The sequence below is a fragment of the Grampus griseus genome (genome assembly GCF_964374135.1).
Source record: "Grampus griseus genome assembly, chromosome: 7".
Lineage (NCBI taxonomy): Eukaryota > Metazoa > Chordata > Mammalia > Artiodactyla > Delphinidae > Grampus > Grampus griseus.
The window spans coordinates 112782506-112806503 of NC_139001.1; the positions used below are offsets into that span (position 1 = coordinate 112782506).

At 43.1% G+C, this 23998-nt stretch overlaps 1 protein-coding gene across 1 annotated transcript in view; it reads right to left on the reverse strand.

Annotated features, from left to right (window-relative positions):
- The window catches only part of OCA2 (OCA2 melanosomal transmembrane protein), a 255523-nt gene extending 238337 nt beyond the window's left edge, over window positions 1-17186 (reverse strand). The window contains exon 1 of the mRNA XM_082658969.1: window positions 17164-17186. The gene's annotated coding sequence lies outside the window, so the exon portion shown is untranslated. The remainder of the gene's footprint in view (window positions 1-17163) is intronic.
- Window positions 17187-23998: the final 6812 nt, after the last annotated feature.

Genomic DNA, 23998 nt, shown 5'->3' on the forward strand with positions numbered 1-23998 from the left:
AGGAAAAGTTTCCACACACAAGGAAGCCCCTTCACTGGTGGAGACGGGAGTGGGAGGGGGGCAGCTTTGGAGCCACGGAGGACAGCACGGCAACAGGGGTGCAGAGGGTAAAGTGAAGAGATTTCCGCACAAAGGATCAGTGCTAACCAGCACTCACCAGCCTGATAGGCTTGTCTGCTCACCCGCCAGGGCAGGTGGGGCTAGGAGCTGAGGCTCTGGCTTCAGAAGTCAGACCCCAGGGAGACGACTGGGGTTGGCTGCAGGAACAGAGCCTGAATGGGGCTAGTGCACCACAGCTAGCTGGGAAGGATTCTGAGAAAATTTCTGGACCTGCCTAAGAGGCAAGAGATCATTATTTTGGGGTGAGCGAGGAGAGGGGATTCAGAGCATCGCCTAAACGAGCTCCAGAGATGGGCACGAGCCACGGCTATCAGCACAGACACCAGAGACTGGCATGAAACGCTAAGGCTGCTGATGCAGCCACAAGAAGCCTGTGTACAAGCCCAGGTCACTATCCACAGCTCCCCTCCCGGGAGCCTGTGCAGCCCACCACTGCCAGGGTCCCATGATCAAGCGACAAGCTCCCCAGGAGAACATACAGTGCACCTCAGGCTGTTGCAACGTCACGGCAGCTTCTGCCACCACAGGCTTGCCCTGCATTCCAATTATAAATACCATACCCCTCCCCACCCCCCAGCATGAGTAACCAGAGCCCTCTAATCAGCCGCTACTTTAACCCCATCCTGTCTGGGTGGGAACAGAAGACAGGGCAACCTACACGCAGAGGTGGGGCCAAAACCAAAGCTGAACCCCAGGATCTGTGTGAACAAAGAGTAAGGGAAATCTCTCCCAGCAGCCTCAGGAGCAGAAGATAAAATCCCCACAATCAACTTGAGGTGTCCTGCATCTGTGGAATACCTGAACAGACAACGAATCAACCCAAAATTGATGCAGTGGACATTGGGAGGAACTGTAGACTTGGAGTTTGCTGTCTGCAACTGATTTGTTACTGATTTGTATGTTTTCTTAGTATAGTTTTTAGCACTTGTTATCATTGTTGGATTTGTTTATTGGTTTGGTGACTCTCTTCTTTTTTTTATTATTTTTTTAGAATTATTTTTTTATTTTTTCATTTTAATTTATTTTTTCTTTCTTTTATTCCCTTTTCTTCTGAGCTGTGTGTCTTACAGGATCTTGGTGCCCCAGCCTGGTGTCAGGCCTGAGCCTCTGAGGTGGGAGAGCCAAGTTCAGGACATTGGACCACGAGAGACCTCCCGGACCCACATAATGTCAATTGGCAAGAGCTCTCCCAGATATCTCCGTCTCAATGCTAAGACCCAGCGCCACCTAATGGCCAGCAAGCCACAGTGTTGGACACCCCATGTCAAACAACTAGCAAGACAGGAACGTAACGACACCCATTAGCAGAGAGGCTGCCTAAAATCATAAGTCCACAGACACCCCAAAAATCACCACCCAACGTGCTACTGGCCACCAGAAAGACAAGATCCAGCCTCATCCACCAGAACGCAGGCACCAGTTCCCTCCACCAGGAAGCCTATACAACCCACTGAAAAAACCTTACCCACTGGGGGCAGACACCAAAAACAAGAACTACAAACCTGCAGCCTGCAAAAAGGAAACCCCCAAACACAGTAAGTTAAGCAAAATGGGAAGACAGAGAAATACACAGCAGATGAAGGAGCAAGGTAAAAACCCAGCAGACCAAAGAAATGAAGAGGAAATAGGCAGTGTACCTGAAAAAGAATTCAGAGTAATGATAGTAAACATGATCCAAAATCGTGGAAATAGAATGGAGGAAAAACAAGAAACGTTTAACAAGGACCTAAAAGAGCTAAAGAGCAAACAAACGATGAACAACACAATAAATGGAATTTAAAATTCTCTAGAAGGAATAAATAGCAGAATAACTGAGGCAGAAGAATGGGTAAGTGACCTGGAAGATAAAATAGTGGAAATAACTACCACAGAGTGAATAAGGAAAAAAGAATCAAAAGAATTGAGGACAGTCTCAGAGACATCTGGGACAACATTAAACACACCAATATTCGAATTATAGAGGTCCAAGAAGAAGAAGAGAAAAAGAAAGGGTCTAAGAAAATATTTGAAGATATTATAGTGGAAAACTTCCTTAACATGGGAAAGGAAATAGTCAAGTCCAGGAAGTGCAGAGAGTCCCATACAGGATAAATCCAAGAAGAAACTTGCCAAGACACATATTAATCAAACTATCAAAAATTAAATAAAAAGAAAAAATATTAAAAGCAGCAATGGAAAAACAACCAACAACATACAAGGGAATCCCAATAAGGTTAACAGCTGACTTTTCAGCAGAAACTCTGCAAGCCATAAAGGACTGGCAGGACCTATTTAAAGTGATGAAAGGGAGAAACCTACAACCAAGATTACTCTACCCAGGAAGGATCTCATTCAGATTCAATGGAGAAATTAAAACCTTTACAGACAAGCAAAAGCTAAGAGAATTCAGCATCACCAAACCAGCTTTACAACAAATGCTAAAGGAACGTCTCTAGGGAGAAACACAAGAGAAGGAAAAGACCAACAAAAGCAAACCCAAAACCATTAAGAAAATGGTAATAGGAAAATATATATCGATAATTACCTTAAATGTAAATGGATTAAATGCTCCAACCAAAAGACACAAATGAGGTGAATGGATAGAAAAACAAGAACTGCATATATGCTGTCTACAAGAGACCCACCTCAGACCTAGGGATACATACAGACTGAAAGTGAGGGGATGGACAAAGATATTCTATGCAAATGGAAATAAAAAGAAAGCTGGAGTAGCAATTCTCATATCAGACAAAATAGACTTTAAAATAAGACTATTAGAAGAGACAAAGAAGGACACAACATAATGATCAAGGGATGAATCCAAGAAGAAGATATAACAATTGTAAATATTTATGCACCCAACATAGGAGTACCTCAATACATAAGGCAAATGTTAAAAGCCATAAAAGAGGAAATTGAGCAACACAATAATAATAGGGGATTTTAACACCCAATGATCACCAATGGAGAGATCATCCAAAATCTAAATAAATAAGCAAACACAAGCTTTAAATGACACATTAAACAAGAGGGACTTCAATGATATTTATAGGACATTCCATCCAAAAACCACAGAATACACTTTCTTCTCAAGTGCTCATGGAACATTCTCTACAATAGACCATATCTTGGGTCACAAATCAAGCCTTGGTAAATTTAAGAAAATTGAAATTGTATCAAGTATCTTTTCCGACCACAATGCTATGAGACTAGATAACAATTACAGAGAAAAAGTCTGTAAAAAATACAAACACATGGAGGCTAAACAATACACTACTAAATAACCAAGAGATAACTGAAGAAATCAAAGAGGAAATTAAAAAATACCTAGAAAGAAATGACAATGAAAACACGATGACCCAAAACCTATGAGATGCACCAAAAGCAGTTCTAAGAGGGAAGTTTATAGCAATAAAATCATACCTCTAGAAACAAGAAACATCTCAAATAAACAACCTAACCTTACACCTAAAGCAATTAGAGAAATAAGAAGAAAAAAATCACAAAGTTAGCAGAAGGAAAGAAATCATAAAGATCAGATCATAAATAAATGAAAAAGAAATGAAGGAAACAATAGGAAAGATCAATAAAACCAAAAGCCGGTTCTTTGAGAAGATAAATAAAATAGGTAAACCATTAGCCAGACTCATCAAAAAAAAAAAAAGGGAGAACACTCAAATCAACAGAATTAGAAATGAAAAAGGAGAAGTAACAACTGACACTGCAGAAATACAAAGAATCATGAGAGATTACTACAAGCAACTATAGGCCAATAAAATGGACAACCTGGGAGAAATAGGCAAATTTTAGAAAGGCACAACCTTCTGAGACTGAACCAGGAAGAAATAGAAAATATAAACAGACCAATCACAAGCACTGAAATTGAAACTGTCATTAAAAATCTTCCAACAAACAAAAGCCCAGGACCAGATAGCTTCACAGACGAATTCTATCAAATATTTAGAGAAGAGCTGACACCTATCCTTCTCAAACTCTTCCAAAATATAGCAGAGGGAGGAACACTCCAAAACTCATTCTATGAGGCCACCATCACCCTATTACCAAAACCAAAGATGTCACAAAGAAAGAAAACTACAGGCCAATATCACTGATGAACATAGATGCAAAAATCCTCAACAAAATACTAGCAAACATAATCCAACAGCACATTAAAAGGATCATACACCAAGATCAACTGCAGTTTATCCCAGGAATGAAAGGATTCTTCAATATATGGAAATCAATCAATGTGATACACCATATTAAAAAACTGAAGGATAAGACCATATGATAATCTCAATGATGAAGGAAAATCTTTTGACAAAATTCAACACCCAATTTATGATAAAAACTCTCCAGAAAGTAGGCATAGAGGGAACTTTCCTCAACATAATAAAGGCCATATATGACAAACCCACAGCCAACATCGTCCTCAATGGTGAAAAATTGAAACCATTTCCTCTAAAATCAGGAACAAGCCAAGGATGCCCACTCTCACCACTATTATTCAACATAGCTTTGGAAGTTTTAGCCATGGCAATCAGAGAAGAAAAAGGAATAAAAGGAATCCAAATCAGAAAAGAGGAAGTAAAATTGTCACTGTTTGCAGATGACATGATACTATACATAGAGAATCCTAAAGATGCTACCAGAAAACTACTAGAGCTAATCAATGAATTTGGTAAAGCAACTGGATACAACATTAATGCACAGAAGTCTCTTGCGTTCCTATACACTAATGATGAAAAATCTGAAAGAGAAATTAAGGAAACACTCCCATTTACCATTGCAACAGAAGGAATATAATACCTAGGAGTAAACCTACCTAAGGAGAAAAAAGACCTGTATGCAGAAAACTATAAGACACTGATGAAAGAAATTAAAGATGATACAAACAGATGGAGAGATGTACTGTGTTCTTGGATTGGAAGAATCAACATTGTAAAAATAACCATACTTCCCAAAGCCATCTACAGATTCAATGAATCCCTATCAAACTATCAGTGGCATTTTTCACAGAACTAGAACAAAATATTTCACAATTTATATGTAAACACAAAAGGCTCCAAATAGCCAAAGCAATCTTGAGAAAGAAAAATAGAGTTGGAGGAATCAGGCTCCCTGACTTCAGAATATACTGCAAAGGTACAGTTATCAAGATAGTATGGTACTGGCACAAAAACAGAAATATACATAAATGGAATGAGACAGAAAGCCCAGAGATAAATCCACACCCATATGGTCACCTTATTTTTGATAAAGAAGGCCTCTTCAAAAGTGGTGCTGGGAAAACTGGACAACTACATGTAAAAGAATGAAATTAGAACACTTCCTAACACCATTCACAAAAATAAACTCAAAATAGATTAAAGACCTAAATGTAAGGCCAGACACTATAAAACTTTTAGAAGAAAACATAGGAAGAACACCCTTTGACATAAATCACAGCAAGATCCTTTTTGAACCACCTCCTAGAGAAATGGAAATAAAAATAAACAAATGGGACCTAATGAAACTTAAAAGCTTTTGCACAGCAAAGGAAACCATAAATGAGATGAAAAGACATCCCTCAGAATGGGAGAAAATGTTTGCAAGTGAAGCAACTGATGAAGGATTAATCTCCAAAATACAAGCAGCACATGCAGCTCAATATCAGAAAAACAAACAACCCAATCCAAAAATGGTCAGAAGATCTAAATAGACATTTCTCCGCAGAAGATAAACAGATTGCCAACAAACCCATGAAAGGATGCTTAGCATCAATAATCATTAGAGAAATGCTAATCAAAACCACAGTGAGGTATCACCTCACACTGGTCAGGATGGCCATCATCAAAAAATCACAAACAATAAATGCTGGAGAGGGTGTGGAGAAAAGGGAACCCTGTTGCACTGTTGGTGGGAATGTAAATTGATACAGCCACTATGGAGAATAGTATGGAGGTTCCTTATAAAACTAAAAGAAAAAAACTACCATATGACCCAGCAATCCCACTACTGGGCATATACCCTGAGAAAACCATATTTCATAAAGAGACATGTACCACACTGTTCATTGCAGCACTATTTACAATAGCCAGGACACGGAAGCAACCTAAGTGTCCATCAACAGATGAATGGATAAAGAAGATGTGGCACATATATACAATGAAATATTACTCAGCCATAAAAAAAACGAAACTGAGTTATTTGTAGTGAGGTGAATGGACCTAAAATCTGTCATACAGAGTGAATTAAGTCAGAAAGAGAAAAAAATACCACATGCTAACACATATATATGGAATCTAAAAAAATGGTTCTGAATAACCTAGGGCCAGGACAGGAATAAAGACACAGACATAGAGAATGGACTTGACACGGAGAGAGAGAAGGGTAAGGGTAAGCTGGGACGAAGTGAGAGAGTAGCATGGACATATATACACTACCAAATGTAAAACAGATAGCTAGTGGGAAACAACCATGTAGCACAGGGAGATCATCTCGGTGCTTTGTGACCACCTAGAGGGGTGGGATCGGGAGGGTGTGAGAGAGACCCAAGAAGGAGGGGATATGGGGATATATGTATACCTATAGCTGATTCACAATGTTATACAGCAGAAACTAACACAACTTTGTAAAGCAATTTTACTCCACTAAAGATTTAAAAAAAGAACAACTTATGATTACCAGGGGGTAAAGGGAGGAGGGATAAATTGGGAGATTGGGATTGACATATACACACTACTATATATAAAATAGGTAACTAATATGGACCTATGGTAGAGCACAGGGAACTCTACTCAATACTCTGTAATGGCCTGTATGGGAAAAGAATCTAAGAAAGAGTGGATATATGTATATGTATAACTGATTCTCTTTTCTGTACACCTGAAACTAATGCAACACTGTAAATCAACTATACTCCAATAAAATTTTTTTAAATCATAAAAAACAGTACCCCAACCATAAAATTTATATGTGCCTCTCCACCCCAATACACCTATTTACATGATTATATATATATATATATTTTTTTTTTTTTTTGGCGGTACGCAGGCCTCTCACTGCCGCAGCCCCTCCCGCTGTGGAGCACAGGCTCCGGACACGCAGGCCCAGCAGCCATGGCCCACGGGCCCAGCTGCTCCACAGCATGCAGGATCCTCCTGGACCGAGGCACGAGCCCACATCCCCTGCATCGGCAGGCGGACTCCCAACCACTGTGCCACCAGGGAAGCCTTGATGATTATATTTTATAATTATTATCCAGGCTTTAAAAAAAAAAAGAATGGAGAAGGAGGTAAGATTTCTAGATTTTACTCAAACTGATAAAATAATGACAACAGTACTGTGACAAGTAATGTATACATAATTTAATATGTAGAGCAACCACTTTGAAAAGCTATAAAAGATACATTTAAAAATACTATAAATCAAAGTGGGATTATAAAATATATTTAAGTAACCCACAGCCCTAACATATCAAAATTACATTGAATATAAGTGGTCTGAATCCAAAACTTAATGCAGAGATTGGCAGAGTAGATTAAAAAACACAACTCAATTATGTGCAGTCTACAAGAAATTCACTTCAAAAATAACAAGATAGGTGGGCTAAAAGTAAAAAGATGGATAATAGATATATCATTCAAGCATTAATCCAAAAAAAGCATGAGTGGCTGTATTGGTACAAGATACAGTAAACTTCATATCACAGAAAATTACTAGGGACAGACAGAGATATTGTATAATAATAAATGGGTCAGTTTACCAAGAAAACATAGAAATATGAAATGTGTATGCACCAATCAACAGAGCTTCAAAATATGTGATGGAAAACTGACAGAACTAAAAGGAGAAACAAACATGTACAGTTATAGCATTGGATATTTCATTTCTCTATCAGCAATCAGTAGAACAAGACAGAAAATTGGCAAGGATACAGAAGAACTGAACAACACCATCAACAAATGGGATCTAATTGATATCTATTGAATAATCCACCCAACAACAGCAAAACATTTTCTAAATGCCCACAGAACATATATCAAGGCCAGATACACCTTGAGCCATTAAAAAAATCTCAACAAATTCAAAAGAATTGAAACATACAGTGTGTTTTACAGACACAATGGAACCAAATTAGAGATTAATAACAGAAAGGCCAAAAATTTGCACACTTGGAAATTAAAAAACACACTTCTAAATAATCCAGGAGTCAAAGACAAAGTCTCAAGGTAAACCAAAATTATATTGAACTGAATTAAAATGAAAATATAACATATCAAACTTTGTGGAACACAGCTAAGGCAGTGATGAGAGGGAAACTTATAGCACTAATTGCTCAAATTAGAAAGGAGAAAGAGTCTCATCAATAATCTAATCTCCCCTCTCAATATCCTAGAAAAAAAAGAGCAAGACAAACCCAAAGCAAACAAAAATAAGAAAATAAAAGGTATAAAAACAACAAAATAGAAAACAGAAAAACAACAGAAAAATCTAAACCAAAACAAGTTCTTCAAAACGTCAATAGAATTGACAAACCTCTAGCACAACTGACAAAGAAAAAAGAGAATAGAAATTACCAACACAAGGAATGAAATGGGGAATAACACCACAGACCACCAGACAGCAAAAGGATAATAATTGAACACTATGAACAACTCTACAAACATAAATTTGACTAAATGAAAAGGACCTATTCTTTAAAAAAGCACAAATTAGTATAACTCACCCAGTACAAAATAATTTGAATATCCTATAACTATTAAGTAAGTTGAGTTTGAATTTTTAAGTTCTCCCCCAAAAAACTTCCAGGCCAAGATGACTTCACTGAAAATTCTACTCCACAATGAAAGAAGAATTAACACCAATCCTACCCAATGTCTTGCAGATAACAGAAGATGAGGTACACTTCCCAATTAATTTTATGAGGCCAGTATTACCTGATACCAAAATCAGATAGAGACAGTACAAAAAAAACTACAGGCCAGTATGTTACATGACTATGATGCAAAAAAACGTGACAAAATATTAGCACAGGAAATTCCACAATATGTGAAAAGAATTATATGCCATGACCAAGTAGGGCTTTTTTCCAGGGACTCAAGGCTGATTCAATATTCACAGGTTGACCAATGTTAAACATGAACCAGTAATTCCACTTCTAGGTATATACTCAAGAGAAATGAAAACATATGTTCACACAAAAACTTGTACATAAAAAAAACTTGTACATTAATATTCATAAAAGCATTTTTAATACTCAAAAAGTATTATGCATACTCTTTTTAAAAGTATTATGAATACTTTTTTGTATTGTTTTTGAAACAACCCAAATGTTGATCACTGACTAAGGATAAATAAAATGTGGAATGGAATATTATTTAACAATAAAAAAGGAAGAGTATACCAATGCATGCTACAGCATGGATGAACTTTGAAAACATTATGTTAAGTGAAAGAAGGTAGTCACAAAAGTGCACATCTTGCCCAATTCCATTTACATATGAAATCTTCCAAATAGGCAAATCTATAGAGACAGGGAGTAGATTAGTGTTTGCCTAGGATGGACGGAGGAGGACGCTGTTGGAGGAAAGTGAGGAGTGACTGCTAATGTGTATAGGGTTCATTTTGGGTTGGTGAAAGTGTTCTAAAATTGACTGTGGTGATGGTCACACAATTCAGTGAATATACTAAAAACCACTGAATTGTACCATTTAAATTGATGAATTGTATGGTATGGTAAGTTATACCTCAATAAAGCTAATAAAAACATCAATCAGCATTATCTACCATATTAACAGGCTAAAGAAGAAAAATCACATGATCATATTAATTGATGCAGAAAAAAGCATTTGACAAAATTCCACACCTTCATGATAAAAACTCCAAGAAAAACAGTAATAGAGGGTAACTTCCTCAACCTGATAAACATTATCTACCAAAAACCTATAGCTAACATCATACTTAATGGTGAGAAACTTGAAGATTTCCTGCTAAGATCAGGAACAAGGCAAGGATGTCCAATCCCACCACTCCCACTCAACATAGTACTGGAATTCTAGCTAGGCTAATAGGACAAGAAAAGGAAGTAAAGGCATACAGAGTAGAAAGGAAGAGATAAAGCTGTCTCAGTTGGCAGATGGTATGATTTTCTACACACAAAAAAAATCCCAAGGAACCTACAAAAATCTCATAGAACTAATAAGTGAGTTCAGCAAGGTTATAGAATACAAGACAAACATTTCAAAATCTAATATTTCTACATACTATCAATGAACAGGTCGACCTCAAAATTAAAAACATAATACCATTTACAGTTGCTAAAAAATATAAATAGGTATACATCTACTAAAACATTTACTGACTCATATGCTGGAAACTACACAATGCTGATGAAAGGAATAAAAGAAGATCTAAATAAATGGAGAGATAAATCAAGCTTACAGATTGGATGATTCAATATAGTGAAGATGTCAATGTTCCCAAAATTGGAATTTAATGCAATGTCTATCAGAATTCCAGAAAGATTTTTTATAGATATAAATAAGATTATTCTAAAATTTATATGGAAAAGCAAATAATTGAGAATAACTAAAACAATTTAGAAAAAGTAGATTTAAATAGGAGGAACCAATCTATTCAATCACCAGATTTACTCTATAGCTAAGAGTGTGTGGTGGGGGCAGAGGTTTACACACAAGGATCAATGCAACAGAACAGAGCCCCACACAAATAAGCTCAATGGATTTTGACAAAGGTGCAAAAACAATTCAATGCAAGGAATACAGCCTTTTCAACAAATGGTGCTGGAGCAATTGGACATCCATAGGCTAAAAAGAGAGAGAGAAGAACTTTTAGCTCTGTCTTACATCTTATATGAAAGTTTATCCAAAACAGACCACAGACTTAAATGTAAATTGTAAAACTATAAAAGCTTAAGAAATAAACATAGGAAAAACCTTCAGGATCTGGGGATTGGCAAAGAGCCTTAAACCTGGCACCAAAAACACAATCCATAAAACAAAAAAAATTTTGATAAATTGAAATTCATAAGAATTAAAAAATTTTGCTCTGTGAAAACTTAAGAGGATGAAAAGACAAATTTCAGGCTGGGAGAAAATATTTGCCAATCACATATTCAGAAAGGGACTAATATCCCTAATATATAAAGAACCCTCAACACTCAACAGTAAAGAAACAACCCAATTAGAAAATGGACAGAGGGCTTCCCTGGTGGCGCAGTGGTTGAGAGTCTGCCTGCCGATGCAGGGGACACGGGTTCGTGCCCCGGTCCGGGAAGATCCCACATGCCGCGGAGCGGCTGAGCCCGTGAGCCATGGCCACTGAGCCTGCGCGTCTGGAGCCTGTGCTCTGCAACGGAAGAGGCCACAACAGGGAGAGGCCCGTGTACCGCAAAAAAAAAAAAGAAAATGGACAAAGATATGAGTCACTTCACTGAAGAGTATATATAGATGGCAAACAAGCACATGAGAAGATGTTTAACATCATTAGCCATTAGAGAAATGCAAATTAAAATTACGATGACATATCACTGCATACCTAAAATTTAAAAATAGAGACACCACCAAATGCTGGTAAGCAGGCAGAGACTGGACCCCTCACACACTGCTGGTGGGAATGCAACATGTCATAGACAGTCTGGAAAGCAGTTTGACAGTTTCTTATAAAAGAACTATCATATGCCCCAGCAATTGCACTCCTGGACAGTTATCCTAGATGAATGAAACTTCCTCTTACACAAAAACCTATACACAAATATTCATAGCAGCTCTATCCGTAATAGGCCAAAACTGGAAACAACCCAGCTGTCTGTCAACACCTGTCAATATCTGAGTGGTTAGGAGGCAGGATCAGATGGTGGGAGAGGAGGACCCTGAGCTCACCTCTCCCCATGAACACGTCAAAACTATACCTACATATAGAGCAACTCTTGCTGAGAATGACCTGAAGACTAGCAGAACAGCTCATCTACAGCCAAGGCTCTAAAGAAACAAGCACACAGAGTCTGGTAGGAGGGGAGGCGAAGCGATCTAGTTGGGACCCACATACCTAGCAAGGGACCCAGAAGAGGAAGGGGATATCACAGGCTAAGGGATCTTCCCTAGGCAATGACGGGTTCAAGCCATGTATTAGGCACCCCAACCCTGGGATCTGACACTAGAGGGATGAGCCCACTTAGCTGATCTGAAAACCAGTGGGGCTTACCAGAGGGCTGAAGGAAATCAAGACTCCGCTTGAAGAGTGCATGCACTTGCTTCTTCCAGTCCCAGCTCAGAGGCAGCAGACTGAAAATTACCTGAGGCTCTGGCTGGTGTCCCAGGACTGACACAACATGCTCCCCACTCACCCGGGCCCTCCCTGCTGATACTTACTAACCCGACTCCAGGCCACGCTACTCCGGCCTCACTGCTGCTCCAGAGGATGTGCCCAGAGTGTGGTAGAGGGGCTCATCAGATGACAGCACTGGGTGCAAGGGTGCCCAGGGGACAGTGCACATGGGGGGGTGACACTGGTCATGCCCTGCTGGGGAAGACAGGGGGTTCTACCCCTGTGCCCTCCCCAACCTGGCCCAGCAGCCATTGTTCACTGCTCCGGGCCAGAGGGGAAACTCAACAACGGAGGTGTTGAGAAAAGGGGATCAATAGAGCCGTGCTCCCCACGCTCCAGCCAGGGCCAGGCACCTGCAGCCCTTCCCGATGGCTCTGACAGCAGAACTTGGCTGGGGCTTTGTGGGCATGATGGAACTTCTTTGCATTTACAGAGGAGAGCTCAGGTTTGGTGCAAATGAGGCAGCAGGGACGTGAGGGACAGGAAGTGGAAGGCGAGAAGTCCTAGGTACTTGCCCTCAGTGGCCTTCAGCCCAGCAAGACCGCACCTAAACAAGCATCTCCTTGGTGCACTGCGTGTGTTGTGGTGCTGTTCTGGCTGTCCTGAGAATGCGGTGCCCTCTCCTGCACAGGCATGCCAATTAAATAAAGTGTATTACTGAATGCAATGCCAGCGTGGTGGTTTTACGGTAGTGTATAAATTAGCAGCAGCAATACACATCAGATGGAAAATGGTTTCTTTGTAAAGGTATTTGGAGAATACCTTTCTCCAAGTTCTTTAATCATTTGACATAATGCAATAATGAAAAGAGAAGACAGAAAAAAAGCATACGAGCTGCTGCGAAAACTTTATTACTAAAAAGAAATCACTCTACAGGCAATTCCCTCCTCCCGTGGACAACGTCTAAGTCCTGAGAAGACACCCCAGTCATGGAATGTCCCTCTCCACGTGACACACCCTGCAGGACCAAAGCTTCCTTCTTGGTGCAGAACTGTCCAGGTGGCGGCAACCTCGGGACTGTGGCTGGGTCCGCTGAATTTGGTGCACTCTTTCTAGGTGGTGAAGCCCAGGGAAGGTGCAGGTGTAGACTCTGGGGCCGTGGAGGCCGCCGGGAGTCAGCCTCCTCTCAGCCCAGCCTGTGCACAGAGACAGACATTTCCCTGCAAGGGCAGTGCAGGGGCCTTTGCCCTTATCCCACTCCAGACCAGGACACAGACTGTGAAGTCTGATCCTTAATCCCTTCAGATGGCTCTTGCAATGACCGACCTTGGTTAAAAACCTCACTTTATGTTCTCATTTTAAAGTGTGGACCACGAATGTTGCCTGCCATGTCAGTAAACAAAAGATGTTGTGGCCATCGAGCAATCAGCCTCTGCAGCCACTTCCGACTGTGCACCCTGAGTAGATTCAGGATGGAGAAAAGCATGCGGGATGCCGGCCCTAGATAGCTGACGTGCATATCAAAGGAATGATTTCAATGAGCCCAGACTCTAGTATCTTCCCATATATAGAAAAGCACTAAACTCCTTAATTTGAGATGTCTGGTTCTTTTTAATTAACAGGAATCTTTTGATGTTCCGACTACCTGGGTTTTGTGGCAAAAACTCCTATATATCCTGGCTCCCCCCTTACTTCTTCGAAGCAGTCCCTCAGAGCTATTCTTCTGGGGCATGAGTCCTCAGAAAGTCCACTGAATAAAGTATAATTCTCAACTTTTAGGTTGTGCTTTTTTTTTTCAGTGGACAAGAGTGGCCTTCCTCTGAGCTTGGAGGCTCGGAGAGTTGCCCTTCCACTCAGTGCTCCAGGAAGTGGGCTTTGCCAGCCCAGCTGCAGGCTCTCTTCTCTCTTCTCTCTCTCTCTCTCTCTCTCTCTCTCTCTCTTCCTCTTCCCACTGTGGGAGATGGTAGATCTGAGGTAGGAGATAGATGGGCCCCTGAGCCGGACACCTGGGGTTTGTCAAGTGGAGCAACACTGAAGCTCTGGTCTCACCCAGACACTCCAAGGACAAAGCTGGTGGCAGAAGCTGAGCTCTGCTGAAGTAAGGAGATAAGATGACCACTCCTGAGGTCAAGGAAAACTTCCCTGTCTGCACATGCGCAGGAAGGCTCCTTGGGGGTCAAAAAGGGAGGGGCCGCCACCCCGTAGTGTGTATGGACATGCACCCACAGGCCTCTGGGGTGAGATCCAGCTTAGCAAAAAGTGGCGCATGCATGTGGGAAGGGTCCTGGGACCAGTCAGGTGTGAAAAAAGAAACAAGATAATTGGCCAAAGGTAAACAAAGACCTGGAAGGACTGTCCTATAGAAGGGATTTAAATGGCCTCTGTACTGCGCTCCGCATTCCGGACGCCCGCCCTCTTCTCCCAGTGTGTATTTCTGCCCCGTTTCTGACTTATACTGCGTTCCTCCTCATTAGAGAGGATGCTCATACCCCTTCTCTCTGGGTGTGTATTTCTGCCCTGCTCTGTCTCAAATAAACAAATTGCTTCTCTGTGTGCTCTCCCATACGTTGTGCTGTGTCTTTAATAATAAACTTTGTACCTGTTTTTACAGTTTTTGCTTCCTTGAAACATTCTTGCTTTCAAACGGGGGAAAGAGCTAGGGCCCCTTTGCTTCTAGCCTCTAGCTCCTGGTGGTCTAGCGGCTAGGATTCCTGGTTTTCATCCAGGCTCCCCAGGTTCAATTCCCGGGCAGGGAACTAAGATCTCTCTTCAGGACCGATCTCAGCTGTCCCTCCGAGATCAGACCCTGCTACCTGAAAAGCGACCTGCGCTGGGCGGGATCCTGCTCCCACCCCTGCAGAGTGTGTTTCCTGTAGGCTGGGGGTCTCGGGGGCCCTGCACATGGGCGACCTGCGCAGGTGCGCAGCTCCCTGAAGAACAAGCAAACGCCTCTGCGCAGCCCACGGCAAAATCCGGAATCAAACCTCTGTAAAATCCAACCAGGGGCTTCCCTGGTGGCGCAGTGGTTGAGAGTCCGCCTGCCGATGCAAGGGACACAGGTTCGTGCCCCAGTCCGGGAAGATCCCACATGCCGCGGAGAGGCTGGGCCCGTGAGCCATGGCCGCTGAGCCTGCGCGTCCGGAGCCTGTGCTCCGCAACGGGAGAGGCCACAACAGTGAGAGGCCCGCGTACCGCAAAAAAAAAAAAAAAAAAAATCCAACCAGCAAGTGAGGTTCTCACCCGCGGACAGGTGACTCCCCAGTTCCCCTCTGCAGCCCAGACCACTGTGTCCAGCTGCCGTTTTGTCTACCCCAATGTCTCCAAGGTGCCCAAACACCCCCAGTGAAGTTCTGAGGCCTGGCCCTTCACCCGGGACCCTGCGACCATTCAGGTGCACATATCACAAACCAGGAGCGCCTCTGACGACTCCCTCTGACCCTGCAGACCCCTCACCTAGGCAGTGCCCCCTGACCTGACTGTGCAGCCACCTCTCAGCTGGCAGGACTCAGCAGTGGCTTTCTAGAGCCCCCCAACTGCTCCCTACCACTTAACCACAGCGATCTTTCCAAAACACACATGATGCCCTGGACTCAGGCTTAAAACCTTTCTCAGGCATCTAGGCTGCTGAGTCCCCAGCAGCAGCTAGGATCTCCCCCTCCCCCATGATTCTTGATGATCTCAGACCTCAACTAACCCCAAGGGTGTCATGTCTTCTCAAAGAACAAGAATAGTATCAGCATTTGCTTTTCATCAGTGCAGTAAAACTTTAAGAACTTATGTTCCTAAATCACCCCCACATTACACCTGATTTGAACAACTGCATTCAAGCGTTTGTAAGCTGAATTTGCAATAAGAAGCAGTTTTTGTGCAATCCTTTACAGTTTACCTAGAGCTTTCACCTCTGTTGTTTCTAATGAGATTTAATCCTTATTAGCAATTATAATAAGTGCAAGCAGGTATCCCCAGATGCATTCAAGCTCCCAGGCCCTCCAAGCCCTGGCAAGCCTTGCACCAGGGGCCTGGACATGCCCACCTCTCACAAGCAAACCCCAGGGATGGCATTTGCTAGATGATGTAGGTTACAGTGGACTGCCTTGCATTTAGGCTATAGAAACAGCCTACCCTGCTCACAGCCTCCTGTTGGCTCTTCCTCAGAATCACTGCACCTTGTAGAATTGTCACATCCCTTAAACCAGTGCTCAGCCAGGCCAGTGTGGTGGGGGCCCCAGACACCTGCCCTGACATCCTGGCCCAGGCCTGGGTGTGCAAACCCAAACACATCCACACCCAGGGATGCCTGTGCTTAATATCCATGTCCTTGGAAAGAACTGGCGACATTAAATCCATTTATTCCACTGTGTGTGGGCAGAGTGCAGAGAAGCAGCTCAGGGGGATTCAATGTTTTCACCCTGGCACATTCCATTCCACAGGAACGCCTGACCAGCACTCACGTGGGTTAAGCCAGCAATGGGAGCAGATGCCACCCAGCCGTTCAGGCAGAACATTTGCTGCCTGAACACTTCCAAATTCTCCTCCCCCTTATCCCCATGGCCCACCCGGGCTCGGGAGCCCTTTGTACTGGGAACTTGCCTCCCAGTGAGCCATTAAACCCAGGAAATGCTTGACATGGTAGTGAGCCTGTGTTCTCACACCAGCTACTCAGTCTAGACTTCGCGCATTTTCCCTTAGAGGAGCTCTCCTTGCTGCTTAAAGCAACAGCTCAGCACAGGCTTATGAAAACCCCACCGGCCCCCTCGAACAGGTTAGCTCCTCACCTCCTCTCTCCCAACTAACCTGAAGACTTGATCTTCCTCCAGGAGTGAATTTACGGTCCAAGGTGAGAGCTCTGAATGGTGACGGAGGCAGACCCAGGAGTCAGGCGCTCCCAGCCCGCTCCTCAGTTCTCCTGCCTGCCTGGCCACGCCCACAGACATCACGACAGGCAGCCGCCCCCCCCGCAAGTCCCCGCTCCCTCCCCTGCTCCCTCACCCCAGCAGCTGCAGGAGTCAGTCAGGAAATGAAGACAGGAGGCTCTGGCCAGAGGCCAGAGCCGTCTCTGAATGCCAGGTATTACCTGCCCTCCCTGTGCCCTTGTTAAGCTCTACTTGTAGAAGGTAGCCAAGTATTGATACTTGTAATGGGTTTTTCTCTGTGAACAGGAATTGGGAAAACGCAAAATGAGTGAATATTCTGCCTACTTTTTTCTGTTCTGCGTTTTAAGAGTTCTCTGCTAGAGCTGATAAACCTGACCAGTGTTTCTCTTATTTTCTCATGCCCTTTCCCGCCTCCAGCCTAGGGCTGCGGCCAAGGTTATGCTTGTGGAAAGCACTGTCTCATACAACACACAGACACACACACACACACATAAACAACACACAGACGCACCCATATACAGATGCACATATGGACACTGACACATAAACTACACACATACAGATGCACACATGGACACACACGACACATAAACACACAAGGAAATACAAACAGACACAGAGACAGGTAAACTATACACAGACACACACACACCACAGACACTACACACACAGAGATGCAGAAACACACAGAAATATAAACAGGCACACAGAGAGACACATAACTACACACACTCCAACACACAGACATATGCACAGACACATTAACTACACAGACACAGACACACAGGCCTGCAGTGGACTGGGCAGCCCCACTGGAGCTTAGCCTACTGGGCACTGCCCAGATATTGGCAGGAAGTCCAAGGCTCTTGGCTCATCAACAGTGTAACAGGCAGAACCCAAAAAGATATCCTTATGAGAGGTTCCTCTCCAAACCTCTCTGGGAGAACCACTTATTCATGCAGCCCAGCTGCACTAGGTGTTTGGAGGCACAGACTTAAAACAAGCATGTTGTACAAGGCAGGGGGCTGCCCAGGAGCAAGGACCAAGGATGCAGGGTCTCTGGGTCCCCCAGAGCACGGTGGGCACTGCCATAGCGCAGTACCACTGCTGGCACTCTGGCAGGAAAGTCCAGCCTCTCCAAGAGGAGGCGCAGTTGCCATGTTTGTAGACGTCTCTATTCAGATTGCCACAGGCAGCCAGTGTGGACACAGCAGTGACCCCATCCACATGGAATGGGGGCCACACTGAGCCTGTGGCCACCCCAGGAATGTCAGCACATCTGCACTCAACCATAGCCAAGTCTTCCTCCAGCACCTCAAGTCTTCCTCCACAGGGCAGAAAGTGGCAAGGGGACCCCAGGGCATGAATATGCAGGCATCTGGGGCAGACAGAAGGTTCTAGTCTGCTCTGTCCTTACAGAATGATCTCCACACATTGGGAGCCTTACTGTGGGGGCCAATCTATCCGAAGGAGGATCATGAAGCACCAGCAGGGCAATTGTGGCCACTGCATGGCTCTCTGTGCCTAATGCCCATATCACTAGCATCCATGTGCAGACCCCAAGCCTAGCCCATGTCTCTTGTGTAGTTGCTAAATATTTGCAGGGGAATCAACCCTATTCCTGCTCCAGGGGTGGGCTTGCATGGCCTAAATTATGGAGGAAATCTCAGCCCTGCCAGGAATTGGCATTTGCCATGTCCAAACCCACATGGCAGTGCAGCCCCCTCAGAGCAGGGCAGAGTCTCCGAGACCAAGCACCACACTGGACCAAACCATGAGCTCTCCATCTCTGGGCTTCTGAGTCACTGCCAACCCTCCCTCCTCGTCGTTGAAGCCAGGTCCTGGTGGGGGTTCCCTTCTTGGCAGCTGAGAACAAGGATTGGATACAGCAGCATCACTAGAAGCCTGTAGTGTAATTCAGGTGGCCCTGCTACCCCATGAATGGGAACTGGATTTCTTCAATCAGAAGTGATCAGGGACAGTCTTAGGAATGACATGGTAATTTGACCAAGATATCACGATAAAGTCATATTTTCTTGGATGGCTCAGGAAATTCCTGAAGGAAATTCCAAACTAGGAGTTCTCTAAGTGTTCTCAGCAAACAGCAGCATCACTGGAATCAGACATAAAGGCCAAGGTGACTGTTTTGAAGTACACGGTACAGTTGACCCTGGAACAATATGGGTTTGAACTGCATGGGTCGATTTACACGTGGATTTTCAATTGTGCAGAGGGTGCGCATCCCTAACCCCCACATTGGTCAAGGGTCAACTCTACTTGAATGTATAAATTCCAGCATATCTGTAATAAAACCTCTTTTCTTACATTATATGTAGTGGTGGGTTTTGTGTGAATGTGTGTATATGCATATTTTATGTTTGTGGGTGATCCCATGAAGGTCCCCCTGGCCTCTGACTCTCAATTGGTAGTTATGACTCAGAGTAATCCCCTTCCCAGTCCTCCAGCCACCTCTTCAGTGGAAACCTGCCTGCAGCTTCCCTTTATGAGCCCCACCCACCCCCAAGGATCCCTGTAACCACTTGCTCTCCAGGCTTCTGTGGTCCCCAGACATTGCCTGCTCTGACTGCACAGCCCATGTGTCCTGCTCACCCACTGGTGCTCACAGGTCATCAGCTCAGCCAAGCCTGTGCACTGACCCTTAATAGATATGGCACAAGAGGGGACACCGGGGCAGAAAGCCAGAGCAGCTTCCTTCTGCCTCATGGCCGAGATCAGAGAGTGAAACCAGAAAGAGGAAAAATCAAATGCAGACTCACATGGGTCTTTATCTACTGCTGTAACAAACCACCCCAAGTTTAGTAACAAAAATAGCAACCATTTATCATGCTCCCAGATTCTTTGGGTCTGGAATTCAAAAAGGCACAGTGGAAACAGCTCATCTGTGTCCCAAGACAGTCAGGGTGGCACAAAGGCATGAAGTAACTTGAGTCTGGGGGCTGGAAACATCTGGAGGTCCGCTAGCTTACCTCTGGGGTTGGTCTGCTGGCCTTGCCACATGGCCTGTGCCTTGACACTTGGACTGCCTCACAACATGGCAGCCACGGGCCAAGAGTCAGGAAGTGGAAGCCAACAGGTCCATGAGGTCTGACCCAGGACTGGCAGGTGTCACTTCTGCTATATCCCATTAAACAAGCAGTCACAGAGGCCAGGTCCAAGGGGGAGGACACAGCCCCCAGTTCTTGATGTGAGGAATGTCAAAAAACATTATAGCCATGTTTTAAATTGCCACAGACTACTCTCTAGCCAAGGATACAGCAACTGAACAGGGAAGGCTTCATGCAAGCAATGGGAGGAATTCTGGATTAAATTCTGTAGTTTAAAGGCATTTAGTGGGGATGAGACAAGATGGCAGAGTAGAAGGACATGAATTCACCCCTTCTTACAGAAACACTTAAATCACAACTAACTGCTGAACAACCAATGATCAAAAAAAAACACACACACACACACACACAAAAAAAAGCCAGAACCTACCAAAAAAATACCCTACATCCAAAGATAAAGAAGCCACAATGAGATGGCAGGAGGAGTGCAAATGCAATAAAATCAAATCCCATACATGCCAGGTGGGAAACCCCCAAACTGGAAAACAATTATACCACAGACTTTCTCCCATAGGAGTAAAAGTCCTGAGACCCATGTGAGATTTACCAGCCTGAAGGTCTGGCAATAGGAGGAGGAAGCCCAGAGTATCTGGTATTGAAGGTCTGATCACAGGAATTCCACAGGACTGGAGGAAACAGAAACTCCAGTCCTGGAGGGTGCACACAGATTCTTGTGTACACCAGGACCCAGGGGAAGAAATCAGTGACCTTGTAAGAGACTGGGCCAGGTTTACCTGCTAGTATTGGAGGGTGTCCTGCAGAGGCGGGGGGCAGCTGTGGCTTGCTGCAGGGACAAGGACACTGGCAGTGGCAGTTCTGGTGAGTACTCATTGGTATTAGCCCTCTTGGAGGCCACCATTTTCTCACCAAGACCTGGCCCAACCCAACAGCTTGTGGGCTCCAGTGTTGGGATGCCTCAGACCTAATAACCAACAGGGTGGGAACACAGCCTCACCCATCAGTAGACAGGCTGCTTAAAGTCCTCTTGAATAAATAGCTGCCTGATAAACAAACCCCTGACACAGCCCTGCCCACCAGTGGGACGAGACCCAGCTCCACCCACCAGTGGGCAGGTACCATTCCGTCCCATCAGGATGCCTGCACAAGCCTCTTAGACCAGCATCACCCACCAGCGGGCAGACACCAAAAGCAAGAGGAACTACAACCCTGTAGCCTGCAGAACGGAAAACATAATCACAGAAATTTAGACAAAATGAGACAGTGGAGGAATATGTTTCACATGAAGGACAAGAAAAAAACCCAGAAGAATAACTAAGAGAAGTGGGATAGGCAATCTACCCAAAAAGGAATTCAGAATAATGACAGTAAAGATGATCCAAAATCTTGGAAATAGAATGGAGGCACAGATCAAGAAGATACAAGAAATGTTTAACAAAGACCTAGAAAAACTAAAGAACAAACAGAGATGAACAATACAATAACTTAAATGAAGAATACACTAGAAGGAATCAATAGCAGAATAACTGAGACAGAAGAATGGATAAGTAACCTGGAAGACAGAATGGTGGAAATCACTGCCACAGAACACAATAAAGAAAAAAAGAATGAAAAGAAATGAGGACAGACTAAGAGACCTAGGAGACAACATTAAACATACCAACATTTGCATTATAGGATCCCAGAAGGAGAAGAGAAAGAGAAAGTGTTGGAGAAAATATTTGAAGAAATAATAGCTGAAAACTTCCCTAACATTGGAACGAAAACAGTCACCCAAGTCCAAGAAGCATAGAGAGTCCCAGGCAGGATAAACCCAAGGAGGAACATGCTGAGACACATAGTAATCAAACTGACAAAAATTAAAGACAAAGAAAAAATATTAAAGCAATGAGGGAAAAGCAACAAATAATGTACAAGGGAATCCCCATAAGGTTATCAGCTGATTTTTCAGCAGAAACTCTGAAGGCAAGAAGGGAGTGTCACAATACATTTAAAGTGTTGAAAGGGAAGAACCTACAACCAAGAATACTCTATGCAGCAAGGCTCTCATTCAGATTTGACAGAGAAATGAAAAGCTTTACAGACAAGAACAGCTAAGAGAATTCAGCACCACCAGACCAGCTTTACAACAAATGCTAAAGGAACTTATCTGGGCAGAAAAGAAAAGGCCACACCTAGAAACAAAATTATGAATGGAAAATCTCACCAGTAAAGGCAAACATATAGTAAAGGTAGGAAATCATCCCTCTCAAAATATGATATCAAACCCAGCAATTGTCAGAAGAGGAGAGCACAAATTCAGGATATTGGAAATGCATTTGAAATTAAAAGACCAGTAACATAAAAGAATCTTGCATATATATAGACTGATATATCAAAACCTCATGGTAACCACAAACTTAAAATCTATATTAGAAACACACACACGAAAGAAAAAGGAATCCAAACACAACACTAAAGTTAGTCATCAAACCACAAGAGAAGACAACAAAAGAGGAAGGGAAGTAAAAACACCTACAAAAACAAATCCAAAATAATTAACAAAATGGCAATAAGAACATACATATCAATAATTACCCTAACATAAACAGAAGAAATACTCCAGCCAAAAGACATAGACTGGCTGAATGGATACAAAAACAAGGCCCATATATATGCTGTCTACAAGAGTTCTACTTCAGACCTGGGGACACATACAGGCTGAAAGTGGGGGATGGAAAAGTGTATTCCATGTAAATGGAAATCAAAAGAAAGCTTGAGTAGCAATACTCATATCAGACAAAATTGACTTTAAAATAAGGACTGTTACAAGAGAAAAAGAAGGACACTACATAACGATCAAGGGATCAATCCAAGAAGAAGATATAACAATTGTAAATATATATGCACCCAACATAGGAGCATGTCAATATACAAGGCAAATACTAACAGCCATAAAAGGAGAAATCGACAGTAACACAATAATAGTGGGTGACTTTAACACCCCACCTTCATCAATGGATATATCATCCAGACAGAAAACCAATAAGGAAACACAGGCCTTAAATGACATTATACCAGATGGACTTAATTGATATTTATAGAGCATTCCATCCCAAAGCAGCAGAATACACATTCTTCTCAAGTGCACATGGAATTTTCTCAAGGATTGATCACATGCTGGGTCACAAAGTGAGCCTCAGTAAATTTAAGAAAACTGAAATCATATCAAGCATCTTTTCTTTTTTCAAGCATCTTTTTTGACCACAATGCTATGAGATTAGAAATCAACTACAAGGAAAAAAAAAACAGTAAAAAACAAAAACATGTGGAGGCCAAACAATATGCTATTAAACAACCAATGGACCACTGAAGAAATAAAAGAGGAAATAAAAACATACCTAGAGACAAATGAAAATGAAAACACGATGACCCAAAACCTATGGGATGCAGCAAACGCAGTTCTAGGGCTTCTGGGAAGATGGCGGAAGAGTAAGACGTGGAGATCACCTTCCTCCCCACAGATACACCAGAAATACATCTACATGTGGGACAACTCCTACAGAACACCTACTGAACAATGGCAGAAGACCTCAGACCTCCCAAAAGGCAAGAAACCCCCCATGTACCTGAGTAGGGCAAAAGAAAAAAGAAAAAACAGAGACAAAAGGATAGGGACGGGACCTGCACCTC